Source organism: Phodopus roborovskii, unplaced genomic scaffold (genome assembly GCF_943737965.1).
Source record: "Phodopus roborovskii unplaced genomic scaffold, PHOROB, whole genome shotgun sequence".
Taxonomy (NCBI): Eukaryota; Metazoa; Chordata; class Mammalia; order Rodentia; family Cricetidae; genus Phodopus; species Phodopus roborovskii.
In genome coordinates, this window is record NW_026125694.1 from 8,025 (window position 1) to 31,912 (window position 23,888).

Consider the following 23,888-nt stretch of genomic DNA (forward strand, 5'->3'; position numbering starts at 1 on the left):
TCTCGATGGTACGGGTCTAATCAGCCCATGCCCAACATAACTGTGGTCTCGTGCCTTTGGTATTTTTTATTTTTCGGTATGCTGTGACTCACCATAGCCGTCAAGGCATGAAGTTCACCTTATTCGTGTAGCTGGACTTATTATTCAAGTGTCATTTATCCTCATAGACAGTATATAAAGACATAATTATTAATGTTTTCTTGGACATATAACTTAAGAATCATATTTGATTTATTCTCCAAACCCCCCCTTCCCCCCAATTAACACCTTCCACTCTGCCAAACCCCAAAAACAGAGATTCCAATGCAATTTTATCCCACATTCTAGTAATTCTCCAAATATAACTCAAATTTCAGTATCTGTAAAATTTTCAAAAAACAGGGCCCGCGATTTCAAACCACCTATTCAAGCCTAATTTAACAAGTGTTACGACAACATAATATATGTTCATGTAGCTTAATCAACTAAAGCAAAGCACTGAAAATGCTTAGATGGATTTCTGATCCCATAAACAAAAAGGTTTGGTCCTGGCCTTATAGTTAATTAGAGGTAAAGTTACACATGCGAATATCCATAACCCAGTGTCAAATCCCTAGGTTTTATGCTAAACCCTAAGGAGAGGGCATCAAGCACATACCTTATAGCTAAAGACGCCTTGCCCAGCCACGCCCCCACGGGATTCAGCAGTGATAAAAATTAAGCAATGAACGAAAGTTTGACTAAGTTATACCTCTCAAGGGTTGGTAAATTTCGTGCCAGCCACCGCGGTCATACGATTAACCCAAACTAATTATTCTCGGCGTAAAACGTGTTTATAAGACTCAACAATAGAATTAAAACCTGATTAATATGTGAAAATTCATTATCAGACTTAAATTCAATAACGAAAGTAATTCTAATAAAATATACACGATAGCTAAGACCCAAACTGGGATTAGATACCCCACTATGCTTAGCCCTAAACCTAAATACTTAAATAACAAAACTATTTGCCTGAGAACTACTAGCCACAGCTTAAAACTCAAAGGACTTGGCGGTACTTTATATCCACCTAGAGGAGCCTGTTCTATAATCGATATACCCCGCTATACCTCACCACCTCTTGCTAATCCAGCCTATATACCGCCATCTTCAGCAAACCTTAAAAAAGAATAAAAGTAAGCAAGATTATCGCCATAAAAACGTTAGGTCAAGGTGTAGCCTATGAGGTGGGAAGCAATGGGCTACATTTTCTTTTTAAGAACACTACGAGACCCTTTATGAAAACTAAGGGGCAAAGGAGGATTTAGTAGTAAATTAAGAATAGAGAGCTTAATTGAATAGAGCAATGAAGTACGTACACACCGCCCGTCACCCTCCTCAAATTGAACAAACAAACATTATACATAATTACAGCAAAAGTTCATGAGAGGAGATAAGTCGTAACAAGGTAAGCATACTGGAAAGTGTGCTTGGATTAATCACAGTGTAGCTTAAACCCAATAAAGCATCTGGTCTACACCCAGAAGACTCCACACCCAATGGACGCTATGAGCTAACCCTAGCCCTATAAATATTAGACTCAACTATTCTCATCAATCAACTAAAACATTCAAACTAAAGCAGTATTGGAGAAAGAAACTAAATTTAAGGAGCTATAGAGACAGTACCGTAAGGGAAAGATGAAAGAAATGTTTAAAGCACATAAAAGCAAAGATTAAATCTTGTACCTTTTGCATAATGAACTAACTAGAAAACACCTAACTAAAAGAATTTAAGCTAGGAACCCCGAAACTAAACGAGCTACCTAAGAGCAATTTTAAGGATGAACCCGTCTATGTAGCAAAATAGTGGGAAGACTTCTAGGTAGAGGTGAAAAGCCAAACGAGTTTAGTGATAGCTGGTTACCCAAAAAAGAATTTCAGTTCTACTTTAAGATTACCCTAAGAAAACCAAATCAAAATGTAATCTTAAAATATAGCCTAAAGAGGGACAGCTCTTTAGACTAAGGAGAAAACCTTAAATAGTGAGTAAGCCAAAAATAACAGACCATAGTTGGCTTTAAAGCAGCCACCAATAAAGAAAGCGTTCAAGCTCAACACTAAGAACCTTACAATACCTAAAACTTAAAACGACCTCCTATTTAAAAATTGGGTCAATCTATTTGTTTATAGATGAGACAATGTTAGTATGAGTAACAAGAATTTTTTTCTCCGAGCACAAGCCTATAACAACCCGGATAACCATTGCTAGTTAACATATATAAGTTTACCATCACAATGTAAAACTCACTTTTCACTTAATGTTAACCCAACACAGGTGTGCTTAAAGGAAAGATTAAAAGAAGTAAAAGGAACTAGGCAAACAAGAATCCCGCCTGTTTACCAAAAACATCACCTCTAGCATTACAAGTATTAGAGGCAATGCCTGCCCAGTGACATTAGTTTTAACGGCCGCGGTATCCTGACCGTGCAAAGGTAGCATAATCACTTGTTCCTTAATTAGGGACTAGAATGAATGGCTTAACGAGGATTCAACTGTCTCTTACTTCTAATCAGTGAAATTGACCTTCCCGTGAAGAGGCGGGAATACACTAATAAGACGAGAAGACCCTATGGAGCTTTAATCCCATAGCTTAACCAAATAATATAAACCGACCTACTGGTAATAAAACATTTAAAACATAAGCTCTGGATTTTGGTTGGGGTGACCTCGGAGAATAAAAAATCCTCCGAATGACTATAGCCTAGACACACAAGTCGAAGCATTAACTGTCCAATTGACCCAAAAACATTTGATCAACGGACTAAGTTACCCTAGGGATAACAGCGCAATCCTATTCAAGAGTCCATATCGACAATTAGGGTTTACGACCTCGATGTTGGATCAGGACATCCCAATGGTGTAGAAGCTATTAAAGGTTCGTTTGTTCAACGATTAAAGTCCTACGTGATCTGAGTTCAGACCGGAGCAATCCAGGTCGGTTTCTATCTATTAACAATTTCTCCCAGTACGAAAGGACAAGAGAAATGGAGCCCCCTTAACAAAAGCGCTCCAAACTAATTAATGAAACTATCTAAATTATAGTAAGTATGTACACTTTACCCCTAGAACAGGGGATTGTTAGGGTGGCAGAGCCCGGAAATTGCGAAAGGTTTAAAACCTTTTACTCAGAGGTTCAAGTCCTCTCCCTAACAGTGCACTTTATTAATATCCTCACACTTCTACTACCCATCCTAATCGCTATAGCCTTTCTAACACTAGTAGAACGAAAAATACTAGGCTATATACAACTACGAAAGGGGCCAAATATCGTAGGACCATACGGAATTCTACAACCATTCGCCGACGCAATAAAACTGTTCATTAAAGAACCCCTACGACCCTTAACTACCTCAACATCCCTATTTATTTTAGCCCCCACACTATCACTCACCCTAGCGTTTAGCCTATGAGTTCCCCTACCAATACCCCACCCCCTAATCAACATAAATATGGGAATCTTATTTATCCTAGCCACCTCAAGCCTAGCTGTTTACTCAATCTTATGGTCAGGATGAGCATCAAACTCAAAGTACTCTTTATTTGGAGCATTACGAGCAGTAGCACAAACAATCTCATACGAAGTAACAATAGCAATTATCCTATTATCAGTTCTCCTAATAAGTGGATCATTCTCACTCCAAACCTTTATTACAACCCAAGAACCTATATGACTATTAATTTCATCATGACCACTAGCTATAATATGATACATTTCAACCCTAGCTGAAACCAACCGGGCCCCATTCGACCTAACAGAGGGTGAATCAGAACTTGTCTCTGGCTTTAACGTAGAATACGCCGCAGGCCCATTCGCCCTATTCTTCATAGCCGAATACACTAACATTATTATAATAAATGCCCTATCAACAATCGTATTTCTAGGGCCAGCACATGACCCGAACTACCCAGAAATATATACAACCAACTTCATAATCAAAACACTCCTACTCACCTCAATATTTTTATGAATTCGAGCATCCTACCCACGATTTCGATATGACCAACTAATACACCTCCTATGAAAAAATTTCCTACCCCTAACTCTAGCCCTCTGTACATGACATATCTCAATACCAATATTCATAGCAAGTATACCACCTTACACTTAGAAATATGTCTGAAAAAGAGTTACTTTGATAGAGTAAATTATAGAGGTTTAAGCCCTCTTATTTCTAGGACAACAGGAATTGAACCTATACTTTAGAATTCAAAATTCTACGTACTACCTTTATACTATATTCTACACCAGCTAAAAGTAAGGTCAGCTAATAAAGCTATCGGGCCCATACCCCGAAAATGTTGGTTTAAACCCTTCCCGTACTAATTAACCCATTCACCCTCCTCATCATTTATTTCACAATCTTTTCAGGCCCAATAGTCACTATACTCAGCACCAACTACTTTCTTATATGAATTGGTCTTGAAATAAACTTACTAGCTATTATCCCACTTATAACTGACAAAAAAAACCCACGATCCACAGAAGCAGCAACAAAATACTTCATTACACAAGCCACAGCTTCTATAATCTTTCTACTAGCCATTACAATAAACTTCAAATTTTTAGGAACATGAATAATTAACTCTCAGTCAGACAACACAATTATTACCTTAATATTTATCTCCCTAGCAATCAAACTAGGCCTAGCACCCCTACACTCTTGACTACCAGAAGTAACCCAAGGAATCCCACTAAAAACTAGCATCATTCTTCTGACATGACAAAAACTAGCACCAATAGCAATCCTATTTCAGACATATGAACTGATAAATACATATCTACTAACAACCTCCGCCCTCATCTCAGTATTAATTGGAGCATGAAATGGACTTAACCAAACACAAACCCGAAAAATCATGGCCTATTCATCCATCGCACACATGGGATGAATGGTGGCTATTCTACCCTATAACCCACTATTAACTATAATAAACTTAACCCTATATATCCTACTGACACTAACCATAATTATAATTATAAAAACATACTCACTTACCTCAATCAAAACAATATCCCTCCTGTGAAACAAAATACCAACAATACTTCCCCTGACAGCCCTAACCCTACTATCCATAGGAGGCCTTCCACCATTAACAGGGTTTCTCCCAAAATGACTTATCATCTCAGAACTTTTAAAAAATAATAGCCACATCCTAGCCACGCTAATAGCCATAGCAGCACTGATTAACCTGTTTTTCTACACACGCTTAATTTACTCCACATCCCTAATTACCTTCCCAACAAACAACACTTCAAAAATATTTCTACACCATACCCACATAAAAAATCACACCGTTCTATCAACAGCAACCATTCTAAGCACTATAACCCTACCCCTATCAACTATATTAACATAAGAAGTTTAGGATAATAAGTCCGAGAGCCTTCAAAGCCCTTAGTAAACATACAAGTTTAACTTCTGCCTAAGGACTGTAAGTCTACATCTTACATCTAATGAATGCAAATCAATTGCTTTAATTTAAGCTAAATCCTCACTAGATTGGCAGGACTTAAACCTACGAAATTTTAGTTAACAGCTAAATACCCAACTACTGGCCTCAATCTACTTCTCCCGCCTATCAGAAAGGGGGCGGGAGAAGCCTTAGTAGAGTATGTTATCTACACCTTCGAATTTGCAATTCGATGTGATTATCACCTTAAGACCTGGTAAAAAGAGGCCTCAAACCTCTGTCTTTAGATTTACAGTCTAATGCTTACTCAGCCATTTTACCTATGTTCATTAACCGCTGATTATTTTCAACCAACCACAAAGACATCGGAACCCTATATCTAATATTCGGGGCCTGAGCGGGTATAGTAGGTACAGCCTTAAGTATTCTCATCCGAGCAGAGCTAGGCCAACCAGGAGCCCTACTAGGTGACGACCAAATCTACAACGTAGTCGTCACAGCCCATGCATTCGTAATAATTTTCTTTATGGTAATACCAATAATAATTGGGGGGTTTGGAAACTGACTGGTCCCCCTAATAATTGGAGCACCAGACATAGCATTCCCACGAATAAATAACATAAGTTTCTGACTTCTACCACCGTCATTTCTCCTACTTCTAGCATCATCAATAGTTGAAGCCGGGGCAGGAACAGGATGAACTGTATACCCCCCACTAGCAGGAAACCTAGCCCATGCTGGAGCATCGGTAGACCTAACAATCTTTTCACTACACCTAGCAGGAGTCTCATCTATCCTAGGAGCTATTAACTTCATCACCACAATTATTAACATAAAACCACCAGCTATAACACAATATCAAACCCCATTGTTCGTATGATCCGTTCTTATTACAGCTGTCCTACTACTTCTCTCACTACCAGTACTAGCTGCAGGCATTACAATACTTCTAACAGACCGAAATCTAAACACAACCTTTTTTGACCCTGCTGGAGGAGGAGACCCAATCCTCTACCAACACTTATTCTGATTCTTCGGACACCCAGAAGTCTATATTCTTATCTTACCGGGCTTCGGAATCATTTCACACATTGTCACATACTACTCAGGAAAAAAAGAACCATTCGGCTATATAGGAATAGTATGAGCAATAATGTCGATTGGGTTTCTAGGATTTATTGTATGAGCCCACCATATATTTACAGTAGGACTAGACGTGGACACCCGAGCATACTTCACATCTGCCACCATAATCATCGCCATTCCAACCGGGGTAAAAGTATTTAGCTGACTAGCAACACTCCACGGGGGTAATATTAAGTGATCCCCAGCTATGCTATGAGCATTGGGATTTATTTTCCTATTTACAGTAGGCGGACTTACGGGAATTGTACTGTCAAACTCATCCCTAGATATTGTCCTCCATGACACCTACTATGTAGTAGCCCACTTCCACTATGTGTTATCAATAGGAGCAGTATTTGCAATCATAGCAGGGTTTGTCCACTGATTCCCACTATTCTCGGGTTATACTCTTGATGACACATGAGCAAAAGCCCACTTTGCCATCATATTTGTAGGAGTAAATTTAACATTCTTCCCACAACATTTCTTAGGCCTATCAGGTATGCCACGACGATACTCAGATTACCCAGACGCTTACACAACATGAAACACAGTATCATCCATAGGATCTTTCATCTCACTAACCGCCGTACTAGTAATAATTTTTATGATCTGAGAGGCTTTCGCCTCTAAACGAGAAGTCCTAACAGTGGAACACACATCCACCAATCTTGAATGACTCCACGGGTGTCCTCCGCCATACCACACATTTGAGGAACCAACATTTGTTAAAGTAAAATAAGAAAGGAAGGATTCGAACCCCCTAAAATTGGTTTCAAGCCAACTCCATAACCTCTATGTCTTTCTCAATGAGATATTAGTAAAATTATTACCTAACTTTGTCAAAGTTAAATTATAGACTAACCTCTATATATCTTATATGGCTTATTCTTCTCAACTAGGCTTACAAGACGCAACATCCCCAATTATAGAAGAGTTAATAAATTTCCACGACCACACCCTAATAATTGTATTCTTAATCAGTTCTCTAGTTCTTTATATTATTACTCTTATATTAACGACAAATCTTACCCACACTAATACTATAGACGCACAAGAAGTGGAAACTGTCTGAACAATCCTACCAGCCGTAATTCTAATCATAATCGCCCTTCCATCCCTACGAATTTTGTATATAATAGATGAAATCAACAACCCAGTCCTTACAGTAAAAACTATGGGACATCAATGATATTGAAGCTATGAATACACTGACTACGAAGAACTGTGCTTCGACTCTTATATGATTCCTACAAACGAACTAAAACCAGGAGATCTACGACTGCTAGAAGTAGACAATCGAGTGGTTCTACCAATAGAACTACCAATTCGCATATTAATTTCATCTGAAGACGTCTTACACTCATGAGCTGTCCCATCCCTAGGATTAAAAACTGATGCCATCCCTGGGCGACTAAATCAGACTACAATTTCATCCAACCGACCTGGCCTATTCTACGGCCAATGCTCAGAAATCTGTGGCTCCAATCATAGCTTTATACCCATCGTATTAGAAATAGTCCCACTAAAAAACTTTGAAAACTGATCAGAATCAATAATCTAGAACCATTATGAAGCTAAGAGCGTTAGCCTTTTAAGCTAAAGTTAGGGAGGGGTCCCCATCCCCATAATGATATGCCACAACTAGACACATCTACATGATTTGTTACAGTCTTAGCCTCCTTAATCACACTATTCATCTTAATACAATTGAAAGTATCTTCACTAAATTTCCATACAAATCCATCTAACAAAAATATCAACTACTTAAAATCAAATAACCCTTGAGAACTAAAATGAACGAAAATCTATTTGCCTCTTTCATTACCCCTACAATAATAGGACTCCCAATTGTAATTATTATCATTATGATTCCATCAATATTATTGACGACCTCAAAACGCCTGATCAACAACCGAGTACACACCTTTCAACAATGACTTATTAAACTAGTCACTAAGCAGATAATAATGATTCACTCACCCAAAGGACGTACATGAGCACTTATACTAGTGTCTCTAATTATATTCATTGGATCAACAAACCTACTAGGCTTATTACCTCACACATTCACTCCGACAACCCAACTTTCTATAAACTTAGGCCTAGCTATCCCCCTGTGAGCAGGAGCTGTAATCTTAGGGTTTCGACACAAAATAAAACACTCTTTAGCCCACTTCCTACCCCAAGGAACCCCTATCTCACTAATCCCCATACTTATCATTATTGAAACAATCAGCCTTTTTATTCAACCCATAGCCCTAGCAGTCCGTCTAACAGCTAACATCACTGCAGGTCACCTACTCATACACTTAATTGGAGGGGCTACCCTAGTACTCACAACCATTAGTCCACCCACAGCTACCATCACATTTATTATCCTAGTTCTACTGACCATCCTAGAATTTGCAGTAGCCCTAATTCAAGCCTACGTATTTACCCTACTTGTAAGCCTTTATTTACATGACAACACATAATGACCCACCAAACACACGCCTATCACATAGTTAACCCAAGCCCATGACCACTCACAGGAGCCTTCTCAGCACTACTTTTAACCTCAGGCTTAGTAATATGATTTCACTACAACTCACTCACCCTGCTATACCTAGGTCTTCTATCAAATATACTTACAATATATCAATGATGACGAGACATTGTACGAGAAGGTACATACCAAGGCCACCACACACCAATTGTCCAAAAAGGACTTCGATATGGCATAATCCTGTTTATTGTATCAGAAATGTTTTTCTTCGCTGGATTCTTCTGAGCTTTCTACCATTCCAGCTTAGTACCTACACACGACCTAGGCGGCTGCTGACCACCAACAGGCATCACACCATTAAACCCACTTGAAGTACCCCTACTAAACACCTCTGTCCTCCTAGCATCAGGGGTATCGATTACATGAGCCCATCACAGCCTTATGGAAGGAAAACGAAATAGTATAAATCAAGCCCTACTTATTACAATTGCTCTAGGCATCTACTTTACAGTTTTACAGGCATCAGAGTACCTAGAGACATCCTTTTCTATCTCAGACGGAATTTATGGATCTACATTCTTTATAGCCACAGGATTCCACGGATTACACGTAATTATTGGCTCCACATTCCTAACAGTATGCTTTATACGCCAACTAAAATTCCACTTTACATCAAAACACCACTTTGGCTTTGAAGCCGCAGCATGATACTGACACTTCGTAGATGTTGTCTGACTATTCCTCTACGTATCAATCTATTGATGAGGATCCTACTTTCTTAGTATATTAGTACAATTGACTTCCAATCAGTTAGATCTAGACCCAACCTAGAAGAAAGTAATAAACTTGATATTAACCATTATTACAAACATTACCCTATCCCTCACATTAATTACACTAGCCTTCTGACTACCCCAACTTAATATCTACACAGAAAAAGCAAGCCCCTATGAATGCGGGTTTGACCCAATAAGCTCAGCCCGACTTCCTTTCTCTATAAAATTTTTTCTTGTAGCAATCACTTTTCTCCTATTTGACCTAGAAATTGCCCTACTCCTCCCACTACCCTGAGCCATACAAACAACAAACTTAATTCTAACCCTAATTATAGCCTTCTCGTTCCTAACCATCCTAGCACTAGGACTAGCCTATGAGTGAAAACAAAAGGGCCTAGAATGAACTGAATAACCCTGGTAATTAGTTTAATCAAAAACCAATGATTTCGACTCATTAAATTATGACTTATATCATAATTACCAAATGACAATAACAGTACTTAATATCTCGCTAGCATTCATCTTCTCCCTACTAGGGACCCTGATATTTCGATCCCACCTCATATCAACCCTCTTATGCCTAGAGGGCATGATACTAACCCTATTTATCATAACAGCCATCACCTCATTAAACTCACACTCAATAATTATGTACCCTATTCCCATTGTAATCCTAGTCTTTGCTGCATGTGAAGCAGCTGTGGGTCTAGCCCTCCTAGTAAAGGTCTCCAACACATACGGAACAGACTATGTACAAAATCTCAACCTACTACAATGCTAAAAATTATTGTCCCATCAATTATACTTATCCCGCTAACATGATTCTCAGAAAATAAGAAGGTATGAATCAACGTTACTTCCTACAGCCTTATTATTAACATAATTGCCCTAACAACTCTGTGGCAAGAATGTTACTACTATAGCTTCTCCACAGTATTCTTCACAGACCCCCTCTCTTCACCCCTAACAATATTAACCACATGACTGCTCCCACTTATACTACTGGCTAGCCAAAATCACATAAAAAACCAGACCAATCTCAACAAAAAACTATATATCTCTATACTAATCACACTACAAATCCTCTTAGTATTAACTTTCTCAGCAAACGAATTAATCCTATTTTATATCCTGTTCGAAGCAACCCTGATCCCCACACTAATTATTATTACACGATGGGGTAATCAAACAGAACGACTAAATGCAGGCCTGTACTTCCTATTTTACACCCTAATTGGGTCAATCCCCCTATTAATTGCTCTCCTATCAATACAAAACACACTAGGGTCCCTAAATTTCACTCTACTATCACTTAACACTTCACCACAAAATCCAACATGATCTAACTACATTTTATGACTAGCATGCATTATAGCATTTATAATTAAAATACCACTATACGGAGTTCACCTCTGACTCCCCAAAGCCCACGTAGAAGCCCCCATTGCAGGATCAATAATCCTTGCAGCCATCCTATTAAAACTAGGGGGATACGGAATGATACGAATAGCAATAGTACTAGAGCCGCTTACAAAAACCATAGCCTACCCATTTATTATCCTATCCCTATGAGGAATAATTATAACTAGTTCAATCTGTCTACGACAAACAGATCTAAAATCACTAATCGCATACTCTTCAGTAAGCCACATAGCTCTAGTTATTGCAGCTATTATAATCCAAACCCCATGAAGCTTTATGGGAGCCTCAGCATTAATAATTGCACACGGACTAACATCATCCCTCATATTCTGCTTAGCTAATACAAATTACGAACGTATTCACAGCCGAACAATAATCATAGCCCGAGGACTACAAACAATCTTTCCCCTCATAGCCCTGCTATGATTCCTAACAAGCCTAACCAACCTAGCCCTCCCACCAACAATTAATCTCATAGGTGAACTCCTAATTACAGTATCCCTATTCTCATGATCAAATACCTCCCTAATCCTCGTAGGACTTAATATTCTAATTACAGCTCTCTATTCCCTCTACATAGTAATCATAACTCAACGAGGGAAGCTATTAATTCACATAAATAACCTATACCCCTCACATACACGAGAGCTAACACTAATAGTACTTCACCTAATGCCACTAGCCCTATTAACAATCAACCCTAAATTAATTTTAGGTCTAACACTATGTAGGTATAGTTTATAAAAACATCAGACCGTGAACCTGAAGACAGGGTATTAAAACCCTTATCTACCAAGAAAGTATGCAAGAGCTGCTAACTCATGCCCCCGTGTATAAAAACACGGCTTCCTTACTTTTATAGGATAGAAGTAATCCATTGGCCTTAGGAGCCAAAAACTTGGTGCAACTCCAAATAAAAGTAATTAATACCATCACATCAACAATTATTCTAATCATATTTCTACTTATAATCCCAGTCGTCGCCACACTAACAAATAGCAAGCCACCTAACTTATCAATATACATCACATCATCAATTAAATACTCATTCTTTCTAAGCTTGATTCCCCTGTATGTACTATTCAATAATAACACAGAACTTCTAATCACCAGCTGACACTGAATCACCATTAACTCAATCGAGCTATCTATTAGCCTAAAATTTGATTTCTTCTGCATCATCTTTTTACCAGTAGCACTATATGTTACATGATCTATCATAGAGTTCTCATCGTGATACATACACTCAGACCCACACCTAGACCGATTTATAAAGTACCTCATCATATTTCTTATTACTATAATCATTCTCACCTCAGCTAACAACCTTCTCCAACTATTCATCGGATGGGAGGGTGTAGGAATTATATCATTCTTACTAATCGGCTGATGGTACGGACGATCAGACGCCAACACAGCAGCCCTACAAGCAATCCTATATAACCGAATTGGAGATATTGGCTTTATTCTAGCTATAGCTTGACTATGCCTAAATTGTAACTCATGGGAACTTCAACAGATTTTTACCACTGACAAGCAAAATATTATCCCCCTAATAGGACTTCTACTAGCAGCCACAGGCAAATCAGCACAATTTGGACTTCACCCATGACTCCCGTCAGCCATAGAAGGCCCAACCCCAGTCTCAGCATTACTGCACTCCAGCACCATGGTAGTAGCAGGTATCTTTCTATTAATCCGATTTCATCCAATAACCTCCAACAATAATGTAATACTAACAGCTATACTATGCCTAGGATCAATAACCACACTATTTACAGCCATCTGCGCCCTCACCCAAAATGATATCAAAAAAATTGTAGCTTTTTCCACATCAAGTCAACTAGGACTTATAATAGTCACGCTAGGACTAAATCAACCTCACCTTGCTTTCCTACATATCTGCACGCATGCCTTCTTCAAAGCCATACTATTTATATGCTCAGGCTCCATTATTCACAGTCTGGGAGATGAGCAAGATATCCGAAAAATAGGAGGACTATTTACCCCCCTACCATTCACCTCCTCATGCCTAACTATTGGCAGCCTTGCCTTAACGGGCATACCATTCCTCACAGGATTTTATTCCAAAGATTTAATCATCGAGACAATAAACACGTGCCACACCAACGCCTGAGCCCTACTAATCACACTCGTAGCCACCTCTATGACAGCAGCCTACAGCCTACGAATCATTTTCTTCGCCCTAATAAATAAACCCCGATTTCAACCACTGATTACATTAAACGAAAATAATTCAAAGCTAACTAACCCCATCAAACGACTAGCCCTAGGAAGTATTTTTGCTGGATTTATTATTTCATACAACATACCCATCACCTTCACCCCACCAATAACCATACCCTGATACCTAAAAACCTCAGCTATCCTGGTCACAATTACAGGACTAATAATCTCCCTAGAACTTAGCAATTTAACGTACAACCTAAAAATAAACAAACCGCTGCCAACCAACACCTTTTCCACCATACTAGGGTATTTTACCACAGTAATTCACCGAATTGCCTCGATAAAACTACTAACTGAAAGCTTAAACAAAGCCCTCTACCTAATAGACCTTACACTAATAGAAAAGTCAATACCAAAAACAGTATCTACTTCCAACCTACTAGCCTCCCAAATACTAACAAACCAAAAAGGTCTAATCAAACTCTACTTCCTCTCATTCATCGTATCACTACTATCTATTCCCATTTTATTAACTAATTACCTCGTGTAATTTCAATAATAATAAAAATACCCATAAACAAAGTCCAACCAGAAACTACCATCAACCAAGCTGAGCAACTATACAAAGCCGCCACCCCAGCTCCACCCTCCCCCATCAGACCTAACTCATCACCATCATAAACAACTCAACCCCCTATACTATTTAATTCTAAGATCAAATCAACACCCTCATAATATTTATTAACCACACTTATACCCAGCTCTATAAACATGCTTATAACTAAGATACCCAAAAATAATCAACTAGAGACCCAAGTCTCAGGATACTCATCAGCTGACATAGCAGTTGTGTAACCAAACACAACCATCATCCCACCTAAATAGATTAAAAACACCATTAAACCTAAAAAAGATCCACCAAACCCTAACACTGCCAAACAACCAGCACACCCACTAACAATTAAGCACAAACCACCATAAATAGGAGATGGCTTTAATGATGCCCCTAAACAACCCACAGCAATTAATGAACTTAAAATGAAAATGTATTCTGTCATAATTTCTACATAGACTCTAACTATGACTAATGACATGAAAAATCATCGTTGTAATTCAACTATAGAAACGCTAATGACAAACGTACGAAAAAATCACCCATTAATAAAAATTATTAACCACTCATTTATTGACCTTCCTGCCCCATCAAACATCTCATCATGATGAAACTTTGGATCCCTAATTGGACTATGTCTACTCATACAAATCCTAACTGGACTATTCCTAGCTATACATTACACATCAGATACAACCACAGCATTCTCATCAGTGACACACATCTGCCGAGATGTTAACTATGGCTGACTCATTCGCTACCTACATGCAAACGGAGCCTCAATATTCTTTATCTGCTTATTCCTCCACGTTGGACGAGGTATTTACTACGGGTCATATACCATGGTAGAAACCTGAAACATCGGTATTATCCTCCTATTTATAGTCATAGCTACAGCATTTATAGGGTATGTCCTACCATGGGGACAAATATCCTTCTGAGGTGCAACAGTAATTACAAACTTACTTTCAGCTATCCCATACATTGGTACAACACTAGTTGAATGGATCTGAGGAGGCTTCTCAGTAGATAAAGCCACACTTACACGCTTCTTCGCATTTCACTTTATTCTCCCATTCATTATCACAGCACTAGTCCTAGTACACTTACTATTTCTACACGAAACAGGATCTAACAACCCAACAGGACTAAACTCAGACGCAGACAAAATCCCATTTCACCCATACTACACAATTAAAGACCTACTAGGAGTGTTTATATTATTAATTACATTAATAATTCTAGTACTATTCTTCCCAGACATCCTTGGAGATCCAGACAACTACACTCCCGCAAACCCACTAAACACCCCAGCACATATCAAACCAGAGTGGTATTTCTTATTTGCATATGCCATCCTCCGATCAATCCCAAACAAACTAGGAGGTGTACTAGCCCTAATCCTCTCTATCTTAATCCTAGCAGTACTCCCACTCCTCCACACATCCAAACACCGAGCAATGACATTCCGACCACTGACACAATTTATATACTGACTACTAGTAGCCGACCTACTAATCCTAACCTGAATTGGAGGGCAACCAGTAGAATACCCATTCATCATCATCGGCCAATTAGCCTCAATCACTTACTTTGCCACCATTGTCATCTTCATACCTATTGCAAGCATAATCGAAGACAGCATGCTAAAATTCGCCTAACAGTCCTGATAGTATAAAAAATTACTCTGGTTTTGTAAGCCAAAAATGAAGAAACACTCTTCTCAGGACATCAAGAAGGAAGGACATTCCCCCACCATCAGCACCCAAAGCTGAAATTCTAATTAAACTACTTCTTGTACATAAAATTATATAGTCCATAATACATTTATGTATATCGTACATTAAATTATATTCCTCTAGCATATAAGCATGTATTACTTAATTAATGAACTATTGACATACAATGTTTTATCAACATACCATGTACTACAACATGAATATTCTTTAATACATTAACTCAATGTCTTAGGACATACCTGCGTTATCTTACATACCCCATTTTAGTCATAACCCTGCTTTTCCATATGACTATCCCCGTCCCCCCCAATCTCTAGTTCTACCATCCTCCGAGAAACCAGCAACCCGCCCACCTCTGCCCCTCTTCTCGCTCCGGGCCCATTTTAACTTGGGGGTGACTAATGTGAAACTTTACCAGGCATCTGGTTCTTACTTCAGGGCCATTGAATGTTTTATCGTCCATACGTTCCCCTTAAATAAGACATCTCGATGGTACGGGTCTAATCAGCCCATGCCCAACATAACTGTGGTCTCGTGCCTTTGGTATTTTTTATTTTTCGGTATGCTGTGACTCACCATAGCCGTCAAGGCATGAAGTTCACCTTATTCGTGTAGCTGGACTTATTATTCAAGTGTCATTTATCCTCATAGACAGTATATAAAGACATAATTATTAATGTTTTCTTGGACATATAACTTAAGAATCATATTTGATTTATTCTCCAAACCCCCCCTTCCCCCCAATTAACACCTTCCACTCTGCCAAACCCCAAAAACAGAGATTCCAATGCAATTTTATCCCACATTCTAGTAATTCTCCAAATATAACTCAAATTTCAGTATCTGTAAAATTTTCAAAAAACAGGGCCCGCGATTTCAAACCACCTATTCAAGCCTAATTTAACAAGTGTTACGACAACATAATATATGTTCATGTAGCTTAATCAACTAAAGCAAAGCACTGAAAATGCTTAGATGGATTTCTGATCCCATAAACAAAAAGGTTTGGTCCTGGCCTTATAGTTAATTAGAGGTAAAGTTACACATGCGAATATCCATAACCCAGTGTCAAATCCCTAGGTTTTATGCTAAACCCTAAGGAGAGGGCATCAAGCACATACCTTATAGCTAAAGACGCCTTGCCCAGCCACGCCCCCACGGGATTCAGCAGTGATAAAAATTAAGCAATGAACGAAAGTTTGACTAAGTTATACCTCTCAAGGGTTGGTAAATTTCGTGCCAGCCACCGCGGTCATACGATTAACCCAAACTAATTATTCTCGGCGTAAAACGTGTTTATAAGACTCAACAATAGAATTAAAACCTGATTAATATGTGAAAATTCATTATCAGACTTAAATTCAATAACGAAAGTAATTCTAATAAAATATACACGATAGCTAAGACCCAAACTGGGATTAGATACCCCACTATGCTTAGCCCTAAACCTAAATACTTAAATAACAAAACTATTTGCCTGAGAACTACTAGCCACAGCTTAAAACTCAAAGGACTTGGCGGTACTTTATATCCACCTAGAGGAGCCTGTTCTATAATCGATATACCCCGCTATACCTCACCACCTCTTGCTAATCCAGCCTATATACCGCCATCTTCAGCAAACCTTAAAAAAGAATAAAAGTAAGCAAGATTATCGCCATAAAAACGTTAGGTCAAGGTGTAGCCTATGAGGTGGGAAGCAATGGGCTACATTTTCTTTTTAAGAACACTACGAGACCCTTTATGAAAACTAAGGGGCAAAGGAGGATTTAGTAGTAAATTAAGAATAGAGAGCTTAATTGAATAGAGCAATGAAGTACGTACACACCGCCCGTCACCCTCCTCAAATTGAACAAACAAACATTATACATAATTACAGCAAAAGTTCATGAGAGGAGATAAGTCGTAACAAGGTAAGCATACTGGAAAGTGTGCTTGGATTAATCACAGTGTAGCTTAAACCCAATAAAGCATCTGGTCTACACCCAGAAGACTCCACACCCAATGGACGCTATGAGCTAACCCTAGCCCTATAAATATTAGACTCAACTATTCTCATCAATCAACTAAAACATTCAAACTAAAGCAGTATTGGAGAAAGAAACTAAATTTAAGGAGCTATAGAGACAGTACCGTAAGGGAAAGATGAAAGAAATGTTTAAAGCACATAAAAGCAAAGATTAAATCTTGTACCTTTTGCATAATGAACTAACTAGAAAACACCTAACTAAAAGAATTTAAGCTAGGAACCCCGAAACTAAACGAGCTACCTAAGAGCAATTTTAAGGATGAACCCGTCTATGTAGCAAAATAGTGGGAAGACTTCTAGGTAGAGGTGAAAAGCCAAACGAGTTTAGTGATAGCTGGTTACCCAAAAAAGAATTTCAGTTCTACTTTAAGATTACCCTAAGAAAACCAAATCAAAATGTAATCTTAAAATATAGCCTAAAGAGGGACAGCTCTTTAGACTAAGGAGAAAACCTTAAATAGTGAGTAAGCCAAAAATAACAGACCATAGTTGGCTTTAAAGCAGCCACCAATAAAGAAAGCGTTCAAGCTCAACACTAAGAACCTTACAATACCTAAAACTTAAAACGACCTCCTATTTAAAAATTGGGTCAATCTATTTGTTTATAGATGAGACAATGTTAGTATGAGTAACAAGAATTTTTTTCTCCGAGCACAAGCCTATAACAACCCGGATAACCATTGCTAGTTAACATATATAAGTTTACCATCACAATGTAAAACTCACTTTTCACTTAATGTTAACCCAACACAGGTGTGCTTAAAGGAAAGATTAAAAGAAGTAAAAGGAACTAGGCAAACAAGAATCCCGCCTGTTTACCAAAAACATCACCTCTAGCATTACAAGTATTAGAGGCAATGCCTGCCCAGTGACATTAGTTTTAACGGCCGCGGTATCCTGACCGTGCAAAGGTAGCATAATCACTTGTTCCTTAATTAGGGACTAGAATGAATGGCTTAACGAGGATTCAACTGTCTCTTACTTCTAATCAGTGAAATTGACCTTCCCGTGAAGAGGCGGGAATACACTAATAAGACGAGAAGACCCTATGGAGCTTTAATCCCATAGCTTAACCAAATAATATAAACCGACCTACTGGTAATAAAACATTTAAAACATAAGCTCTGGATTTTGGTTGGGGTGACCTCGGAGAATAAAAAATCCTCCGAATGACTATAGCCTAGACACACAAGTCGAAGCATTAACTGTCCAATTGACCCAAAAACATTTGATCAACGGACTAAGTTACCCTAGGGATAACAGCGCAATCCTATTCAAGAGTCCATATCGACAATTAGGGTTTACGACCTCGATGTTGGATCAGGACATCCCAATGGTGTAGAAGCTATTAAAGGTTCGTTTGTTCAACGATTAAAGTCCTACGTGATCTGAGTTCAGACCGGAGCAATCCAGGTCGGTTTCTATCTATTAACAATTTCTCCCAGTACGAAAGGACAAGAGAAATGGAGCCCCCTTAACAAAAGCGCTCCAAACTAATTAATGAAACTATCTAAATTATAGTAAGTATGTACACTTTACCCCTAGAACAGGGGATTGTTAGGGTGGCAGAGCCCGGAAATTGCGAAAGGTTTAAAACCTTTTACTCAGAGGTTCAAGTCCTCTCCCTAACAGTGCACTTTATTAATATCCTCACACTTCTACTACCCATCCTAATCGCTATAGCCTTTCTAACACTAGTAGAACGAAAAATACTAGGCTATATACAACTACGAAAGGGGCCAAATATCGTAGGACCATACGGAATTCTACAACCATTCGCCGACGCAATAAAACTGTTCATTAAAGAACCCCTACGACCCTTAACTACCTCAACATCCCTATTTATTTTAGCCCCCACACTATCACTCACCCTAGCGTTTAGCCTATGAGTTCCCCTACCAATACCCCACCCCCTAATCAACATAAATATGGGAATCTTATTTATCCTAGCCACCTCAAGCCTAGCTGTTTACTCAATCTTATGGTCAGGATGAGCATCAAACTCAAAGTACTCTTTATTTGGAGCATTACGAGCAGTAGCACAAACAATCTCATACGAAGTAACAATAGCAATTATCCTATTATCAGTTCTCCTAATAAGTGGATCATTCTCACTCCAAACCTTTATTACAACCCAAGAACCTATATGACTATTAATTTCATCATGACCACTAGCTATAATATGATACATTTCAACCCTAGCTGAAACCAACCGGGCCCCATTCGACCTAACAGAGGGTGAATCAGAACTTGTCTCTGGCTTTAACGTAGAATACGCCGCAGGCCCATTCGCCCTATTCTTCATAGCCGAATACACTAACATTATTATAATAAATGCCCTATCAACAATCGTATTTCTAGGGCCAGCACATGACCCGAACTACCCAGAAATATATACAACCAACTTCATAATCAAAACACTCCTACTCACCTCAATATTTTTATGAATTCGAGCATCCTACCCACGATTTCGATATGACCAACTAATACACCTCCTATGAAAAAATTTCCTACCCCTAACTCTAGCCCTCTGTACATGACATATCTCAATACCAATATTCATAGCAAGTATACCACCTTACACTTAGAAATATGTCTGAAAAAGAGTTACTTTGATAGAGTAAATTATAGAGGTTTAAGCCCTCTTATTTCTAGGACAACAGGAATTGAACCTATACTTTAGAATTCAAAATTCTACGTACTACCTTTATACTATATTCTACACCAGCTAAAAGTAAGGTCAGCTAATAAAGCTATCGGGCCCATACCCCGAAAATGTTGGTTTAAACCCTTCCCGTACTAATTAACCCATTCACCCTCCTCATCATTTATTTCACAATCTTTTCAGGCCCAATAGTCACTATACTCAGCACCAACTACTTTCTTATATGAATTGGTCTTGAAATAAACTTACTAGCTATTATCCCACTTATAACTGACAAAAAAAACCCACGATCCACAGAAGCAGCAACAAAATACTTCATTACACAAGCCACAGCTTCTATAATCTTTCTACTAGCCATTACAATAAACTTCAAATTTTTAGGAACATGAATAATTAACTCTCAGTCAGACAACACAATTATTACCTTAATATTTATCTCCCTAGCAATCAAACTAGGCCTAGCACCCCTACACTCTTGACTACCAGAAGTAACCCAAGGAATCCCACTAAAAACTAGCATCATTCTTCTGACATGACAAAAACTAGCACCAATAGCAATCCTATTTCAGACATATGAACTGATAAATACATATCTACTAACAACCTCCGCCCTCATCTCAGTATTAATTGGAGCATGAAATGGACTTAACCAAACACAAACCCGAAAAATCATGGCCTATTCATCCATCGCACACATGGGATGAATGGTGGCTATTCTACCCTATAACCCACTATTAACTATAATAAACTTAACCCTATATATCCTACTGACACTAACCATAATTATAATTATAAAAACATACTCACTTACCTCAATCAAAACAATATCCCTCCTGTGAAACAAAATACCAACAATACTTCCCCTGACAGCCCTAACCCTACTATCCATAGGAGGCCTTCCACCATTAACAGGGTTTCTCCCAAAATGACTTATCATCTCAGAACTTTTAAAAAATAATAGCCACATCCTAGCCACGCTAATAGCCATAGCAGCACTGATTAACCTGTTTTTCTACACACGCTTAATTTACTCCACATCCCTAATTACCTTCCCAACAAACAACACTTCAAAAATATTTCTACACCATACCCACATAAAAAATCACACCGTTCTATCAACAGCAACCATTCTAAGCACTATAACCCTACCCCTATCAACTATATTAACATAAGAAGTTTAGGATAATAAGTCCGAGAGCCTTCAAAGCCCTTAGTAAACATACAAGTTTAACTTCTGCCTAAGGACTGTAAGTCTACATCTTACATCTAATGAATGCAAATCAATTGCTTTAATTTAAGCTAAATCCTCACTAGATTGGCAGGACTTAAACCTACGAAATTTTAGTTAACAGCTAAATACCCAACTACTGGCCTCAATCTACTTCTCCCGCCTATCAGAAAGGGGGCGGGAGAAGCCTTAGTAGAGTATGTTATCTACACCTTCGAATTTGCAATTCGATGTGATTATCACCTTAAGACCTGGTAAAAAGAGGCCTCAAACCTCTGTCTTTAGATTTACAGTCTAATGCTTACTCAGCCATTTTACCTATGTTCATTAACCGCTGATTATTTTCAACCAACCACAAAGACATCGGAACCCTATATCTAATATTCGGGGCCTGAGCGGGTATAGTAGGTACAGCCTTAAGTATTCTCATCCGAGCAGAGCTAGGCCAACCAGGAGCCCTACTAGGTGACGACCAAATCTACAACGTAGTCGTCACAGCCCATGCATTCGTAATAATTTTCTTTATGGTAATACCAATAATAATTGGGGGGTTTGGAAACTGACTGGTCCCCCTAATAATTGGAGCACCAGACATAGCATTCCCACGAATAAATAACATAAGTTTCTGACTTCTACCACCGTCATTTCTCCTACTTCTAGCATCATCAATAGTTGAAGCCGGGGCAGGAACAGGATGAACTGTATACCCCCCACTAGCAGGAAACCTAGCCCATGCTGGAGCATCGGTAGACCTAACAATCTTTTCACTACACCTAGCAGGAGTCTCATCTATCCTAGGAGCTATTAACTTCATCACCACAATTATTAACATAAAACCACCAGCTATAACACAATATCAAACCCCATTGTTCGTATGATCCGTTCTTATTACAGCTGTCCTACTACTTCTCTCACTACCAGTACTAGCTGCAGGCATTACAATACTTCTAACAGACCGAAATCTAAACACAACCTTTTTTGACCCTGCTGGAGGAGGAGACCCAATCCTCTACCAACACTTATTCTGATTCTTCGGACACCCAGAAGTCTATATTCTTATCTTACCGGGCTTCGGAATCATTTCACACATTGTCACATACTACTCAGGAAAAAAAGAACCATTCGGCTATATAGGAATAGTATGAGCAATAATGTCGATTGGGTTTCTAGGATTTATTGTATGAGCCCACCATATATTTACAGTAGGACTAGACGTGGACACCCGAGCATACTTCACATCTGCCACCATAATCATCGCCATTCCAACCGGGGTAAAAGTATTTAGCTGACTAGCAACACTCCACGGGGGTAATATTAAGTGATCCCCAGCTATGCTATGAGCATTGGGATTTATTTTCCTATTTACAGTAGGCGGACTTACGGGAATTGTACTGTCAAACTCATCCCTAGATATTGTCCTCCATGACACCTACTATGTAGTAGCCCACTTCCACTATGTGTTATCAATAGGAGCAGTATTTGCAATCATAGCAGGGTTTGTCCACTGATTCCCACTATTCTCGGGTTATACTCTTGATGACACATGAGCAAAAGCCCACTTTGCCATCATATTTGTAGGAGTAAATTTAACATTCTTCCCACAACATTTCTTAGGCCTATCAGGTATGCCACGACGATACTCAGATTACCCAGACGCTTACACAACATGAAACACAGTATCATCCATAGGATCTTTCATCTCACTAACCGCCGTACTAGTAATAATTTTTATGATCTGAGAGGCTTTCGCCTCTAAACGAGAAGTCCTAACAGTGGAACACACATCCACCAATCTTGAATGACTCCACGGGTGTCCTCCGCCATACCACACATTTGAGGAACCAACATTTGTTAAAGTAAAATAAGAAAGGAAGGATTCGAACCCCCTAAAATTGGTTTCAAGCCAACTCCATAACCTCTATGTCTTTCTCAATGAGATATTAGTAAAATTATTACCTAACTTTGTCAAAGTTAAATTATAGACTAACCTCTATATATCTTATATGGCTTATTCTTCTCAACTAGGCTTACAAGACGCAACATCCCCAATTATAGAAGAGTTAATAAATTTCCACGACCACACCCTAATAATTGTATTCTTAATCAGTTCTCTAGTTCTTTATATTATTACTCTTATATTAACGACAAATCTTACCCACACTAATACTATAGACGCA

The 23,888-nt window shown here is 38.6% G+C and overlaps 1 long non-coding RNA gene across 1 annotated transcript; it reads left to right on the forward strand.

Annotated features, from left to right (window-relative positions):
* Nucleotides 1-470: 470 nt before the first annotated feature.
* Nucleotides 471-23,645, forward strand: LOC127217467 (uncharacterized). The gene is made up of 2 exons (XR_007834102.1): nucleotides 471-739; nucleotides 17,012-23,645. It is a non-coding gene; the product is annotated as an uncharacterized LOC127217467 (long non-coding RNA).
* Nucleotides 23,646-23,888: the final 243 nt, after the last annotated feature.